The following is a 16647-nucleotide window of genomic DNA, read 5'->3' as shown; positions in this document are numbered from 1 at the left end:
ATAAGGAAAGGGCGGAGCATGTTCTGATAAAATGTGAAGATATCCACTCAGGTGTACGTTTGGGCACGAGCCTACATGAAGCCTTCGGTTTTGGGGACAACAATGGAAAGCTGAACACATCCGCGATCGAAATAAGAAAGCGACGATTAGAATATTGGTGGCATAAAATTAGAGAGAAAGGAGAAAAATAAATAGTCGGGAAAATTGGGGCATTCTGTCGTAAAGGGCAGAGAACAGGGCTGTGAAATTACGTTTTTTTTTCTGTAGTAAGATAGATTAATCAAAGTAGAGGCATTAGCTCATAGTTAAAAAGAAAAGCACAAAAAGTTTTTTTTTATTTGTCGAGCCTCGGGGGCCATTTGTCACCGCCCCGTTATAAAACGGACGCACATAGCATCCATCCACCCGCTAACCTAACACCACGCGAGCACAGCGCCACCTCTCGCCCCGCGCGGCTGTTTAAGGTCACTACGACTTATCCGCCGGACGCGCGTGCGCCATAAGGCGAAAACGACTTTACAGGGGGTAAACAAGGTACTGTTAACGCTCGATGTGACGAAACCCGATTTTACAGAGTTCCCGGTCTAACGAAGTTATTTCAGTTCACCGGCAAATGCTCAGATCAGTGTTGTCACAATCCCTAATTAACGAATTAACCTAGTCAGTAAGCCAGTTTTAACGATGTTTTTCCAGAAACAAACGACGAAAAAGGTGGTGACTTTCCTCATATTTTAACAGAGACATATTTTATCCGAGTGCGTTCTATACAGATATTGCGTTAAAACATGTAGGCTGCGTTCACTGCCAAGACCTAGAACAACGCATTCGACAGTTGGTGGCGCTCGTGCCTGTGTTTGCTTTAATTGTTTCATAGTTTATGAGACAGAAAGCAGTCATCGTCTCCTGGCAACCTACTCACTGTACTTGCTCCCACAGTCACTGCATTCGTTCTCATAGTCTTTGCATATCAACAGCATGTGGCAGTTTTACGTGATCGTCTGCCTGGCCCGCATCGACCGGCCATGGTGCCTTCTATGTCCGGGTGACATGCGAGGCTCCATGCCGTTGCCGCTGTCGGGCCGCCGTCGGCAGGGGAGGATTGGCAGCAAGAGTAATGCCGTGGTAGCTTCGGGTGTCGCTATACTACAATTTTAGATTATATAGAAAGAAAAATCTATCAATTTTACGGACTTGCCTATTTAACGAAATAATTCGAGCATGGTCCACGCTTCGGTAAATCGAGTTTCACCTGCATTTATTTACTTTACGCGCAGGCACGCCTGCCATTCACGCGAACTATCTCTAGCTCCTTATTTTGCCAGAACACGTTTATTTCTGTCCCTTCTTTCTAGAAGCAATTACTGACTGGAATAATTTATTACCGGACCACATATGGTCCATCGTAGTCTTCAATGCCTCTCCCTATGTACGCAGCTTACCTAACGGCGGAGCAATTCATTTTCGGAGAAACTCCGTTGGTCGTGAACAATAATAAACATCGTGAACGCAATATTTCGGCCAGCACGCGCTCTCTTCGTGCTCTTCTTCATATTCCCCTTCGTGCTCCGATTTCTTCGGCGTGGGACGGAATTGGGATGGGCGAGAGAAAGTGTAGAGAGAGAAAGAAAGAAGGAAAGACAGAGAAAAAAATAGAGCGAAAGAAAGGGAAGGCAGAAAATGGTAGAAAAAAGATGGTTGATCCCTCCGTCATAGGAATCGGAATAACATGAAAGTAAAGCGTGCCCTTAGAGAAGTAACTGAATGTTTACTGTACATTGATATAAGAGAGTTTGTACAATGTATATTGGATGTCTGGAAGCTATAGGACCGTTTAACGTGGATGCACCCACTTTGATGATTGGTGGTACATCTCTAACGTCCATGTTAAACGATTAAACAAACCCTTGCGGTAGCTGTAGTGGTTAATGGTGAAAGCGTAATCAGAGAACGAGGTGCGATAGCCAGAAGAGCGTCGCATATTCGACGCAGAACTTGGTCGCCATCCCGCGGCATCCTAAAATGTGATTGAACACCACGGCGGACTAGAGGGAAACGCAAAGCGCGTCGTGCCGCCCCGGTAGCCCGGCCGCAATTTTAGGGGCGAAGCTCCTTAAGGCGGCACCCGTTCGTCCCTCGAAGTTGTCGTAGTCGTAGTGCGTAACCAGTCGTAACGCTAGTACCAGATCTTGACCTCCAAGGTGGTGCCGGTGGGAGATTTTTCTTGTGCGTTGTTGAACAATAAAAAATTCGCAGCGTGCGCGTTAACTAAAAGCCGAATTCTTCTGTCTCTCATTCCCCATTAGCAGCCATTGGCATGCTCCAGTAGGAAACATTAGTAGAAGTAGAAGTGTAAGTGTTAGCTAAAAGCCGACTTCTTCTGTCTCTCATTCCCATTAGCAGCCATTGTTTACCTCCAAGGTAGTGTCTGGTGAGATTTCTCCTGTACGTGATTAAACAATAAAAATTATGTTCAAAACGCCGTTGATTGATGAAATAAACTAACGAAAGACGCCAGATGTTTTCTAAAAGCAAAACGAGAGAACACCAGATGTTTCTAAAGCAAAACGTAAAGACGCCAGCTGCTTAACGAAAGACGCCAGATGTTTTCTAAAGCCATGGTTTTCTGAACAATGAAAATTCACAGCGTACATGTAAAATTAAAGTGAGCTGCAAGTCGTCATAACTCATCGAACCTTTAGTATAAACGCGCCCGATCTCACGTCGGTGATGATGTACTGGGCAGAATTCACGGAAGATTCACGGTTTACCGATGAACCTCCGCAGCTTCGCCCACTCATCATCATTCACTCCGTGGATATGCTGTGATTTTTTTTCTCGGGGCGAGCGCGTGAACGGGGAACGCGGTGTTACAGCCAGGTGAGGCAGGCGCGCGTCGCAGAGCTATTTTTGGCTTTGCGTTAGCATGATGCTTTGAGCAAGGCCGACGCTCTTGCTGACGCTCTTACGACGCTTGGCCAAAGATCGCCACCTGGCGGTGTGTTAAGGCACTGAGAAAATTGGACCTCTATTCAAAACGCGCCGAATGGGACGGACATATAACACGTTGCAGGTGCTAATTGCGGAGTCCACAGTATTGACGAATTACTTTACCGCTCCCAGAGGGCAACACCACCCCGCCGACCGGGAGAGTGGTAGATATAAAAGGCGCGTTTGTAAAGTCCCTAAAGTCTGTGACCGTGGCGCGGTGGATAGCGTGCCGGGCATCTGTTGTTGCTGACCGAGCGGTCGTGGGTTCGATGCCCGTTGACGGGACTTCTTTTCTTTGCATCTGATCGTGTAAATTTTATCGACGTCATTTCCGTGACGGAAATACGTCACTGCAGTCTTGGTGGACCCCGGCATAAAACACCTTCTTGTTAAAATACAGAGAAAGACACACACACAGAGAAACAGACAGACAACAACATACACAAAAGGGAGATCGAAAAAGCAGACATAAAGTGAAAGAAAGAGAGGGAATCTAGGAAAGAGAACGAAGTAAATAGAGCCACAGAGATAGAAAGAAAGAGCAAGAGAGAGAAAGAAAGCATACCATTGCCACGTATAATGTAGTTTATGTAGCAAGGAGGTGGGAAAGGGAAGTGAAGGTGTGGAGTAGGGAGAGGGGGATAGCAGAGGTTCAAGCATAGCATAGTCGGGCATAGTATCGTATGGGAATGGGTTGGAAATAGATGTAAGGGTAAGGAGGAGTAAAGGAAGGTGAAAAGGGTGAAGCATAGCATAACAATGTATATAGTACAGTACAGCAAAAGGGTTGAAAAGGAAAGGGAAAGTGGGAGGAGGGAAAGGAGAAGGCGAACGTCACCAGCTCCGCCCTTTCCTCAGTCTTCGCAACATTAGTGCGCAGCCGCCCAAGTTTTGTTCTCTATTGTCAAAATAAATTATTTGTATTTTTTTTCCCGAGAGCTTGTGTTCACTGTGCCCGCCTTGAGCAACGCGCAAATGCGGAATTCTGCCATTTAGTAGCGTGAGGGAAAACGAGCACCTGTCCTGCCAATCCTTTTCCTTCCTGCTGTTTTGCCGCTCGTGCATTAACAACGTGTTGTTTTGCTTGTTGTCGTTGTGCATGAGTTAAAGCAAACATGACGCCATCATCTCTATTTTGACGCGTACCTTACAGAGCACGTTCATTTACAGGGAAGAAGTGCCTATATATCCGTAAGTATTACAGCTCTCTCACGTTATAGCTTCATTTACACACCAATAACCTCAAGGGCAACGACCGGAAGATATGTATCTAGTGGAAACTAAACATTCGGCACCACAAGTGTCTACGAGCCTGTCTGCCCGCCTGCAAAAGCGCCAAAGGCGCATGCATATCAGCGCTCCTACGCCGTTCGCGCTCCGTCTGAGCCTGAAAAAGTAACCGGTCGGGCGGCGAAACTACGAGATTTTTAAAATTAGTTTTAGTTGGAGCTTCCCTTCTCGGCTAATTCAGATACGACCTGCGCACGTGACATGCCGATGGTGGTTGCTAGTAGTCTAGTACCGAGAAGAGCCGCACGCGGCCAGGTATGTGTGGCTTCTCCGGCACATTTCATTTAGAGAGTTTTCCCCGTACATCGAGGAAAGACGCGTGACGAGACCAGCGAAGACGGGACGTGCATGGACGTCACGGCATTGCCACGTACGTCGACACGAGACGCACTGCTTTTTCCTACTCCCCACTGATATCCAAGGAGCCTCTGCTCAGGTAGGGTTTTTCTATCATGTAATGTGGCAAACATTTTCTTTTAAGCTCGTGAGGTTCAGAAACTTCCATGAAAGAAAAGGAATGACACCACTTTTACCTTTTCATATAAGCTTATTTTCCAGTAAATGCCTCCGCAGGACTTCTTTGCGATATTCAGTGTCCCTACTCTTCAACTTGTGGGTGCATTAGACCTCACCCTGTCCACTGCTACAATCGACTTGCCTTTCAAAAGCGCTGCTATTGCTTTCGATTCAGGAGCCATGATTACCTTAAAACGTCCAAAGACCTTCGCGTTCACCTTCAATGTTTAAGCCAGAGACCTTTTTGCATGAGTTTCCCGCTGCAGTTCTGGCAGATAAAACTGCGTAAGTGTATCATATACTAAAACAAAATAAAAATATGGAAGTTTATTGCAACCGAGATCCAAATATTGTAAGATAGGGCAATTCAGCTCGACCAAAAATTCACCGGCGATTACAGTACCGCCTAATGCGAATTCCGAGCGCAGCTTCGTGTTGAGGCAAGTCCAACTCTGTCTGAAGTTTTGGCTTTCCGCGAGGTATCGACTACGCCATAAATCATAATTTTTGTGAAGTAGGACAGCCCCCACTACGCCGTTATTCGTCTTCCTGCGGAATAGCGAGGTACCCGCTACACATCTGCAAGGTATTATGTGCACTTTGTTGATGCTGCATGCGGCTGATGACGATGAAGAATAATGGCTGAGCACTTTGCAGTGGGTGCGGAGCATTAAACCACACACTCGTTGCGCAATAAGCATTGTGTGATGTCTAGTTGTTATTTTACTCTTCTTCCACGCTATATTACGTAGCTTAATGCGATTCCTTGCTCGACATAAACGCCTGTATAGGGTCTTTTTGCGAATGAGTTTCAAGCACAAGCGTGGCTCTGTGGTAGAATACTCGATTGCCACCCGGAGGGCCCGTATTCTAATCTCATTCGATCTGGGGATTTTTTATTATTTTATTTTGTGATGTCTATCGGTTAATTTTTCATGTCTATCGGTTACGCCACCGACGGCAACGGCGACGGCGCCGCCGCTGAACGCAGGAACGGGCGCCTAGAGCTGCGCTCTAAAACACATTGCCACCGGGGCAGGCGGACCTACAACATCCTGAGTACGCGCGCTTTGCAATACTAGTTTTGCTGTACGACAGCGGCTGCTCTCTCGTATATTATCTTAATTACTTATGCATATGCCCCTCCTGGAAGTATTAGCAAGCATAGTTAGCGGGCACGGCGGAGAATATGGCGCGCTCTTAGCGTCCTTTGAAATATCTTAGTACGTAAATTTAGACGGAGGCAGTTGAGAAACAACACCGCTTGCACTATGTAAAAGTATCAATGTTTCCAGAACCACAAAATTCATGTAAAACGGAGGTAGTGTGTATATTCTCACCAGTGAAAAACGGTTTGTTTTTTTAACATTGACGCTTCATTTCTGTTTATCTCATTATTTCTATACATCCATAAAAAATCCGGCAGATCCCACGCACGGTTCGAATCGTTGTAATGCGAAGCAGAGTTGCGTGCATTGCACTGTTTGGCTTGAGGCAAATGAGCGGATTGATGTCATGAGATGTCTTTAACTGTCATATATTTGTCCTGCATGCATGCAAGCATAATCTGGCATATACCACGCTAATGAAACGTATAGTCTGTTATATATGCATGACCTGAGATTTCTGTTTGTCATACTCGTGCCATGATAATTTTAGGTTACATGAGGTTATAGAAACATACGGGAAACCACTATGATCATCTCATGTAAATCATGACGTACATGACCGGCATGACATGATTTTCAGGTCATTACCTGTCGTTTACGTTCCCTATACATTCATGCCATGGCATGCCAATTTTGGTGGAGTTAATAAAGTGATGGAGAGAGCACCGAAACCACGGCATGAGGAACATGCCATGCTTGTCAATATCTCCATGTTATTGCCTGAATGAAGGAAGGGAATTTTGAGGACCCGTTTCTTTGTTTCACACAAACTTAATGAGAGCCAGCAGATATAAGTCAAGGAAGGTATATGGGACGGTAATTCTACTGCTTAAGTGTATTGTACTAATTCGGACATAGATGTGAAGAAAGTGAAGTGGATGAAAAGAGAACTTGCCGCCCGCAGGGACCGAACCTGCAAGCTTTGGATTACGCGCCCGATGCTCTTACCAGTCATTTATGTTCACCATGCACTCATGTCATGTCATGCCAATTTTGATATACATCAACTTAAGCAGATGGCCGCGAGAGCACCAATACAGTGGCATGTAAATGATGACGAATATAACACGCATGTCATGACTGTCATGTTACAACCTCTGGTATGTTCGTAATACACTCATGTCACGCCATACTAATTTTACTGTATATCAGTTTAATGAGACGGCCGCGACAGGACCAAGACCATGTAACGTATATCACGACACACATGACAGGCGTGTCGGTATTGTCATGTTGCGACTGGTTATTCATATTCGTCATACACTTATGTCATCCCATACGAATTTGAGCACATGTCAAGTTAACGAGATGGCCGCCAGAGCACCACGACCGTGTCATGTACGTCATGACGTACGTGACATCCATATCATGATTATCATGGTACGGCTCATCGTTTATGTTCTTGATGTACAGATGTCATGCCACGCCAATTAGATAGATAGATAGATAGATAGATAGATAGATAGATAGATAGATAGATAGATAGATAGATAGATAGATAGATAGATAGATAGATAGATAGATAGATAGATAGATAGATAGATAGATAGATAGATAGATAGATAGTCTGGCGTTTAAAGGGCAACTTATGTAACTTAGGGGTAACTTTAAAGGGTAACTTATGGACTGACGTAACGTCATCAATCACTTCTAGCACAGACGCCAGTATTGCCGAAACGAAGTGCACTTTACGACATGATGGTGTGAATGTCACACGTAAATTTTGTTAGCGTATTCCTCCGGGGTCGTGCAACGCTTGTATACAGCTTCCTGAGTCATAGGAATACATGCGTAATGCTTATCAAGCGGAGCCTAACACTGGAACCACAATTGCCGTCAATCTGGCATGACGCCTGTATCATAGGAGATCATATGTAATCTTTATTGCTTTGGTCTAAATTAGATAGCCAGCACTGCAAGCACAACTGACGTTGCATCGACACTACGCCTGCATAAGGTCTTTTTCCAAAGCAGTTTCAAGACGTGGCGTGTCTCTGTGGTGCAATACCTGACTGCCACACAGAACAACGCTTGGGTTGAATTCCTGCTGGGATCCTGATTTTTATTATTTGCATTCCTCGGCTCAGCGCTGCCGATGTCCGTTTTTCTTTAGACTCTCGCATTTAAATTATGAATGTGTGTTCTCGCCGTTTCTGGGAAGATATAAACTGTCAATCACATGTGGCTAATACCCGCTTATACTGTGGCCCGTCGTATGCGGGTATGTGCCACACGTGTCTGGGGGAAAGGTTTGGACGTCGTACACGACATTATTTTCGCGTTATTCCTGTCATGACCATAAATACATATTTGTCAAAAACTCTTACCCTCCCATCCCAATTTTGGTCTGCACCAAGCTGAGGAGGCGATCACGATAGTACCCAGGCGTAGGTGGCTAGATAGATAGATAGATCGATATATACGAAGATAGAAACGCTCAAAGTGATGGGGTTCGCTAAGAAATGCTTTGCATTTAATAGATAGATAGATAGATAGATAGATAGATAGATAGATAGATAGATAGATAGATAGATAGATAGATAGATAGATAGATAGATAGATAGATAGATAGATAGATAGATAGATAGATAGATAGATAGATAGATAGATAGATAGATAGATAGATAGATAGATAGATAGATAGATAGATAGATAGATAGATAGATAGATCCCGTTGGTGTCGGTGGCGCTACATGTTCACTACGAATTTTCGATACACTGCGCGTGCTAGAAATATAACCCCAGATCACAGGAAGGCGTTTTGCCCTACGATTCAGGCTATTCGAAAGAAATCAAACGGTCTATGGAAACTGCGTGCGTAGGACACCCGATTAAAAAATTGTGTGCGCACAAGGAGCAAACTTCTGAAGTGTGGCTGCCTTAGGAGGTCATTATTTCTGTGTACGAAAAAATGCTTTCAGCTATCTGCAACGACGGTAAACTAGCCAAAGCTGGCTGCAAAGAATACAAAAAGATGGCGGTCACTCTGTACCTAGACGGCGTATAGCACGGGCTCAAAAATATACAGCTGATAGGAGCGAGGTGAAAATAATTATTATTTAAGCTCCATTCAAACAGCGCCAGGTGTGCAAAAAAGCTAATGCTAAGCAAGTGACACATGAAAAGTGTGATCTACAAAATTCCTCTCACCTCTCGCGAGACATATGACGGCGAAATCGGCCAGTGCCTAAACAAAAGACTTCGACAGCATGAAAATTTATCTCGAAAGTTAAAAATTTCAGGTAACTTAGCAGTGCACTGTTTAAATTTTCAGGGAAGACCACGGTCTGGCAGGACAAAGAAGCTAGCGCTTGTTAGAAAAAATATGAGAAAGACTGATCATGAACGAAATATCGGGCGCCAATAGACCGATCTCACCGCGAGTTGCACTACGCCACCGCTGCCGCAGTGCATGCCGGTACTTAGAGTACTCCGTACGTTCAGCTGCATATAGTTAGTGCATCGGCGAGCTGCATTAACGAGCTTATAGCGGCCGTGTTTGGATGAATCGCGATGGTTGGGTTCACGTGCTGCGTGCTGGGATGCTGCAACAGTAACTTGGAGCAAAAGGACTCGGATTTTACGTCTTTTCAAAGGATGTCAAGCTCCGACAGGAATGTGTGCGACAGTGAACGAAGTCGGACGGAGCGGCAACTACCGCGCACTTTCAACGTATTGTTCAACGTGTTTGTGAATTCCGTGTGTATAATGCATGGTAATTTAGCAGCGCTCTATTGCGTCATAACAAGCTTTCTGCGCGACTGATGTGCCGATCAGCGACATCAAAACTCCATACAACGGGGGCTCGATCCCCTCGCCGAGGCGAGAGATTGAATACAACGTGTTTTCCGGGCAAAACAGAGATCGCTTAAATATATAGCGATACCTAAACCGACCTCTCATCAAAAGCGATGACGACTGTCAAGTGTCTAGTATGAATGAGACCTGTGATACAAGCCAAACTTATAACTGCATGCTGTGTACAGCTCGCGCCGTGGAGTGCACGGCGAAAACTCGACCGTGCCGGCATCGTAGCCAACTTCGCCACCGGGATTTTCCTATTCCTTTCAAAATATGATATTATCGCGTACGCAGCGTAAAGCAGCAACAGCGGTAGCGAAGCTTAGCTTCTTATATGAGCTTAGGCGGCTCTTACTAGCGTACCGTACACTGCAGCTTCGAAGCGGTATAGGCCACGATATCGGCGCCGAGCCATCGACTGAGGCTGCCGCCGCCGGCTTGAGCGGGCTACTGCTCATCCGCTGCATTGTGTTTGTCACCAAAACCTCTTACTGACTCATCTATCCCTTGTGCAGCAGGAAATAGTTTGCCGTGCACAAGATTTCCGTGACGTTAAACATTTGCAAACGGCATGCGGCCAGTCGTCGCCCCGCTGACGCGCTTCTAACCTGCTTCACGGCGGCTTCATTCACGTTTAACGCATCACTGTGCTCGAAGTCCTGCGTTGACAACACAGTGTACATTGCGAGTACTGCTTGAACAAAGAAGAAGCGCAAAAAGCTTTCTTTCTTTTTTTTTTCGTTTCAGCGGTTTGTTTTTTTCCCGTCTTCATAGTCGCGGAGAGCTCTACTCAGTTTGAGCAAATTATTTTCCACACACTGTAACTTGTATCGCTCGTGTGCTGACGTTAACTAAAGAAGATTTTTGCTGTCATGACGACAGAAACGTGATTTCTCGTTTTTTTGTGGTTTTTTTTGTACTAATACTTGCAACGAAGCTACGCGAGCGCATCAACACGACGAGACGACCTGGCCACATGTAAGCGTTTTCTACTGTTATTTTTTTTTCTCTAACGCTAGGATATGCATTGTAACCTGAAGTAAAATAACATACATTAGAGGTCCGGACACAGTTTAACACAGCGTTCAATAGTCTTCTGTGCCGAGGATTCATGTCAAACGGCAATATACCTGAAGCACGCAGCAAGCAGCCGCACCAGCAGTGCTCAGAGACTAAGATGGCGGCAGTGCCGCTGTCGGAAACTCGCGCATGCGCAGATCATCTGGTGAGATCGGTCTATTCTGTAAGTGCACCAACACTAACGTTAGGCTCCAACAGTGATAAATTTTTAAACCACAGGTTTCGCATACATCGATGAGTTGCTTCACGTCATTAAGGCGCATGCTTATATGGAACTTGTTACATCACACTCTATAGACCAGAACACAGCGAATTCCATGCGCATCGCCATATTTGCATCGCGCGTCGCGCCATCTATCGCACACGCGACGAAACAACATGCGCGGGCTGCCACGCCAGCAGACGCTACACAGAGCAAACGTGAAACTTCCTAAACTCAGCCCGTCGGAGAGCGTGTTTCGCGTCTTTTCTAGCCTGGACATTTTCGCTGATTTTATTGGAACATCAAGAACATCTTGCTCATGCAAGTCAACAATGTGTACAGTACGTAGTGAGCGGGCTGCGGAAGCAACCTCGTCAGATACGTACGCTGTTACATTTGTAAAAAAAAACGTTCTCGCTGTAGTACGCGTGAATCGTAATTGCAGTGCAGCTCGCGAAAGAGTGAAACGATGTTTTGTTGCCCCATATTACAAGTTGTGCACAAAGTTTTGTGAAAGCTCATCATTTCAGCATGCATCGCGTAATAATTAGAGTACGCTTTACGGGTAGTTTCGCGGAACGTAATTTTTGTTTCACGAGCGCTCTTACAATAATGCGTCTTGCTCACAAAAGCGTGCTTTCAGAGAGTATAACATGCAGTATCGTTCAGCGATCCCTTTTGGAAGCTACCTGCGCGATTTCGATCTTGTAACGATGGTGCTTTACAAGCGAAACTGTGCTACTCTTAGTTAAGCCGGTTAGCTACGCCTGCGACGTAAAGGACACTCGCGCAAGTACTGCTTACTTACGTGCCAGTATATGTATTATGTGCAGCTGGATGCCTCGTGTCCAAATAAATTTGGGGACATCAAACACTGAAATGAAAACACGAAATTCTGGCCAGCTGTTGAGGAGCACCGTACCATTTATTACCTTTTGAAGACGAAATCTCGAAGGCGTGGATGCTATCAAAAGCACTAAAGCTTAATACTGCGTTGAAAGTGGCAAATCATGCTGATTGCTTGGGCTTGAAAGCACTGCCTTGCACTAGATTTTCGTCAAAGGAAACGCTCAAAGGTATGAAGTGCACCCCCACACAAAGCTCGCGCCTGCCTTCAACCCAGCTGCGTGTCACGCAAATTAGGTTCGCAAAATGAAATAGGTTATTAACAGAATGCGTGCACTAAGGTGTGTGCCTTATGAAGTGGGTAGCATGCTTTAAACCAGGAGCAATTATGCGCGAGAAACTTTCGAAGTTGTGATGCACCCAATACGTGGTCTTAAGAGAATACGCGCAGTAATGTGTGTGCCTTTTGTAATGGGTGGCTGTATTTAAACCACCAAGTCGTTATAATATTGACATGGTGTGACGCCCGATGGAAATGTACGCTTGTACCACGCAATATTACTGCGATATTACATCTCGGACTGTGACACCTGTATACAGGACGCGTATTTTTGGGAAGCATGAAAGTTACTTTCATTGCCGCTCCAAGCAGAGGCGTGGCTGTGTGGCAGAACACCTGCTTGCCACGCAGTCGGCCTGGGTTCGATTCTCACTCAGACCCAACATTTTTATTATTTATTTTGTTTGCAGCTTTTTCGATTTTTCGGTCGCGGACAAGATGATGATTTTTCGCTCACAACCAACGGCACCGACGCCGACGGCGGAATACACGCAGTTAGTGTACTTACTCGCGCATTTTCACTCGGCTCCTAGTTTTTTTGCTGAGAATCACAGTTATCCACTCGCGGTGAAGCTGAAAACACCGCACCGGCACTGTTTCCGTGGCGCGTCTTCTCACGGGCCACGGGCCGTGGCAAGGCGATGCCACGGGCCCCGTGGCATCGCCTTCTCAATTGCTAACCTGGCTTCGGTTCTCGGTGCATGCCTCAACCGTGCTGTAAGGAACCGAATGACTGTGCGCGTAACATTGGCCGTTTGAAACTATCCTAGAATGCCTACTGCAAGTACAGTTGTCAAGTGCCCAATAGGGCATAATTATTCATTTTGCGAACGAGCGAAGCGCTCACTACGCCTCCGTAAGGCAACACACGAACCTACGCAGCTGCTCACTTTGTTGATACTTTTTCAGCTGAAGATGATCAAATATGTCTGAGCGCTTTGCAATGGGTGGGCCTTTAGAACACCCACTCGTTGCGCAATTCGCATGTTTTGACGCCTGGCCCGATTCTACGCTTCTGCAACTATTAAAGGGACCGACAACCAACTTTTGTGGTACCCGTTTTCTTGAGTGCAATAGGAAGCTTACCGGTCAGAGCTTCTGATCACGGAGTGGTAACGCGGAGAACGCCGTAAAACATTTGTAATCAGTGTTTTTCGATCTGCAGCGATTATGCAGTCTTAATATCACATGCTGCAAACAGTGAGAGGTGAGCGCGATAGCGATTATACGCCAGCAGTGGTGACAAGTTATGCCCTAAGTATGAAAAGGCAATGTTACGTTTGCAAAGCCTGCGGTGCCGCGTCTACTGCTTTCTAGCCTATTAAATTATTTTACAATAGTTATAGCGTTTTTGGGGGGCTTCTTATAGAAGTACTTTGGCCGTACACAGGTCGCTTTATCACGTTTTAGTCAAGCCAAGCCAAGCTAAGCCTTCGAAAACGAAACAAGTGGTAGGATACACAAGCAGTGCTGTTCATGAAGTGGTAACAATCTTCCACAGAACAGTAAGTCGATGGCATTTTGCGAGCAGCAGCGCGAACTCGCGTGCTACTCGTCAAAAGTCCGATACGACGAGAGCAGACGAGAGTCGAGCTACGCGGGAAACGCCGCCGGACGCCGCGCGCATGCGCCCCAGCCTCCGTTTCACTAGAAGTCACGAAAGCAGCGCCGCATCTCACTTCTTTTACCTTAGAAACAAACGAGACTGGACAATAACATACATATTCAAATGCGTGTAAAAGCATTAGACTACGTACAACAAAGTGCTTAAGACTGCATACGTCTGGTTCATGGCGTTCGCGCTAGGCTGCGCGACATACCGGTTTTCGTTACTTTTAAACGCGATTTAAAAATATAAATTCTACTCAGATCGCGAAAAGTATTCTGGAATCTGTCACTATAATTCACGGCCTTTTCATTTCCACCAGGATCTAATCACCCGTTCTGGCCAGTTGTCGGTCCCTTTAAGGAGACTCCTTCCACTACGCGACATTCATCTAGTTTTTTTTTTTTTCCAAAGCAGTTTCAAGCAATATCGTCATTCTGTGGCAGCACACCTGCTTGCCACGCCGACGGCCTGGGTTCGATTCTCGTTCGAACCAAAGTTTTTTTGTTATTTATATTGTTTGCATCTTTCTCGATTTTTCGGTCACGGACAAGATGATGATTCTTCGCTCGGAACCAACGACACCGACACCGTCGCCGGGAATTTCTGGGAAACGAACTCTTTAACGCTATCACGTTAATAAATGACATGCCACACATGCTATGTATGGCATGACATGCATGCCATAACTGACAAAGTAGCCTTGCAGTCATACATTTCCCAAAGTTATCCGAATATGTAAGACGTCCCACAAATTACACATATTTCATTACTTTTACCGTATTTGCCCGTGCAGAACCAACACCGGTTGGCCGGCCGACTATCGGCTATTTTTGCGCAATGGTTCCTTGAGTTTGCGAACTGCTGACTAAGACTGGCTAATGCTGGCTGAGGGTGACTCATCTTTACTGTTGGCTAGTATGGGCTCGTGTGTGCTAATTTTGGCTCTTATGATTAATACTGGCTGCCACTGCATAATGCTGGCTAAGTGTTGCTCGCAGTGCATGATAGTATTGGCTTGTACTGATTTCCCCTTGATAATGTTGGTTAAGTGGTGGCTTGTTTTGCCTGTTGCTGGCTGGTATGTTGCTAACGTTAATTCGTGATGGTTAAGTGGCGCCTAGTGTTGGCTCCCTGTCGACCAATGTTGCTAAGTGTACGCAAATTTTGGCTTCTTTTGGCTGGTGTGGGGTTTTCTAGCACTGGCTAAAGCTTTTTAACTACCTACTAGTGTTTCTACTGTTGGTTATGTGTCAGCTCGATAATGTTGACTAACTGCCAGCCAATGTTGGCTAGTACTGGCTAACGTTGACTGGCATTGACTAATGTTCACTGTCTTGTTATAAAAGGCAGATGTCATGCTGCTTAGTGCTTGTTAATATCTACCAGTGGATGCTAAAAGTCAACTTGTGTAGGCGAACGCCTGCTAATTTTCGCTCATGATGGCTTCTGCTGGGTTGCAATGCCTAATGTTCGCTAATTGTCGGCTTGTGCTGCCTAATCTTACTAGTATGCTGCCCGAGTTTCACGTAACGTTGGCTTGTCTGGCTAGTGTTGACTAGCGCTGGCTAATCTTGGTCAAATGCCGACTACGGTTGTGTGATGTTGGCTATATTCGCGTGGAGCTGGCTATTCACTCTTATAACGATGCAGTATTACTATACAGGTATGCGGTACTATGATTCTGCCATTCAAAGTCTGGCATTGCTTGACCCAGCCAGAGAGCGCTGACGAATGCTGCTTGTTATACAGACGTCAGAGCGCAGTAACGTGCCTCTCCTCGATGAAACGGGCACCTGCGTTCTAGCGTTAGTGCCGATGTTACGTCGGACTCTGAGGTAGCCGATAGACGTGACAGTTCGGCCGACGTGTTGGGTAAGGCCGGACCGCTTGCACAACTACCTTATTCACACAGAGACGTCGATCCGTCTCGCCACGCTCATCTCAAACCCAAACTATGCGACATACGTTCTCCTCACCAACTTCTTCGCATAACATCGATTCCCAGATTGCGCGGGAACTGAAGGAGTCCTTTTGTATCTCTCAAACAACCTGTTTCTCCGAAAATGAAATACTGAGTGCTCGTTGATGCACCTGTTACTATTTATTGTGGATACTGCGATGCCATAATTTTCAGCAGAGATATAGAAGCACGCGTCCAACTTCTCGACAAACGTGATAGTGCACCATAGAAGTGCATTGATTTTTTATAACATCGCTTTCTACTAAAGTGTAGTATGCTATTTTTCTACAGGCCATGGTTACGAAAAAATTCAATGTAACGTTAAAAATTCCGCAGATACCACGCCTCGTGGGAATCGCTCTCATGCGAAGCAATCAGCGATTAGTTGTCTATGCTGCATTTTTTGGCTTTCATCAAAGCGTTACAAGGTGGATTGAATTGTTTTTGTAAGCGTAGTAGTTCTGTGCACATCGTGGGGTTACCGCGTACATCGACAACAGTGGCGTTTAAACGGTAACTTACGGTCTGACGTAACGTCAGCACTCCCGTTAGAGCACATACGTCGGTATTATCGAAACTAAGTGCACTTTGTGGTGAGATGATGTCAATATCATACGAAACTTTCGTCAGCGTATTCCTCCAGGGCCGAGCAACGATTGAATATACCTTGCTGAATCATAGGTATACAAATGTAATGTTCATTAGACTTCTATGAAAGCGGAGCCAACACTGCAAGCACAACTGACGTTAACCCGGCATGGCGCAGGTATCATAGGAGTACATATGTAAGGTTTATTGCTTTGTTATAAACGTGGATAACCACCACTGCAACCACAATAGACGCTT

Source organism: Rhipicephalus sanguineus, chromosome 3, assembly GCF_013339695.2.
Source record: "Rhipicephalus sanguineus isolate Rsan-2018 chromosome 3, BIME_Rsan_1.4, whole genome shotgun sequence".
In the NCBI taxonomy this organism is placed as follows: Eukaryota; Metazoa; Arthropoda; class Arachnida; order Ixodida; family Ixodidae; genus Rhipicephalus; species Rhipicephalus sanguineus.
The sequence above is the reverse complement of the archived record's forward strand: the minus strand, read 5'-3'. Positions refer to the sequence as shown.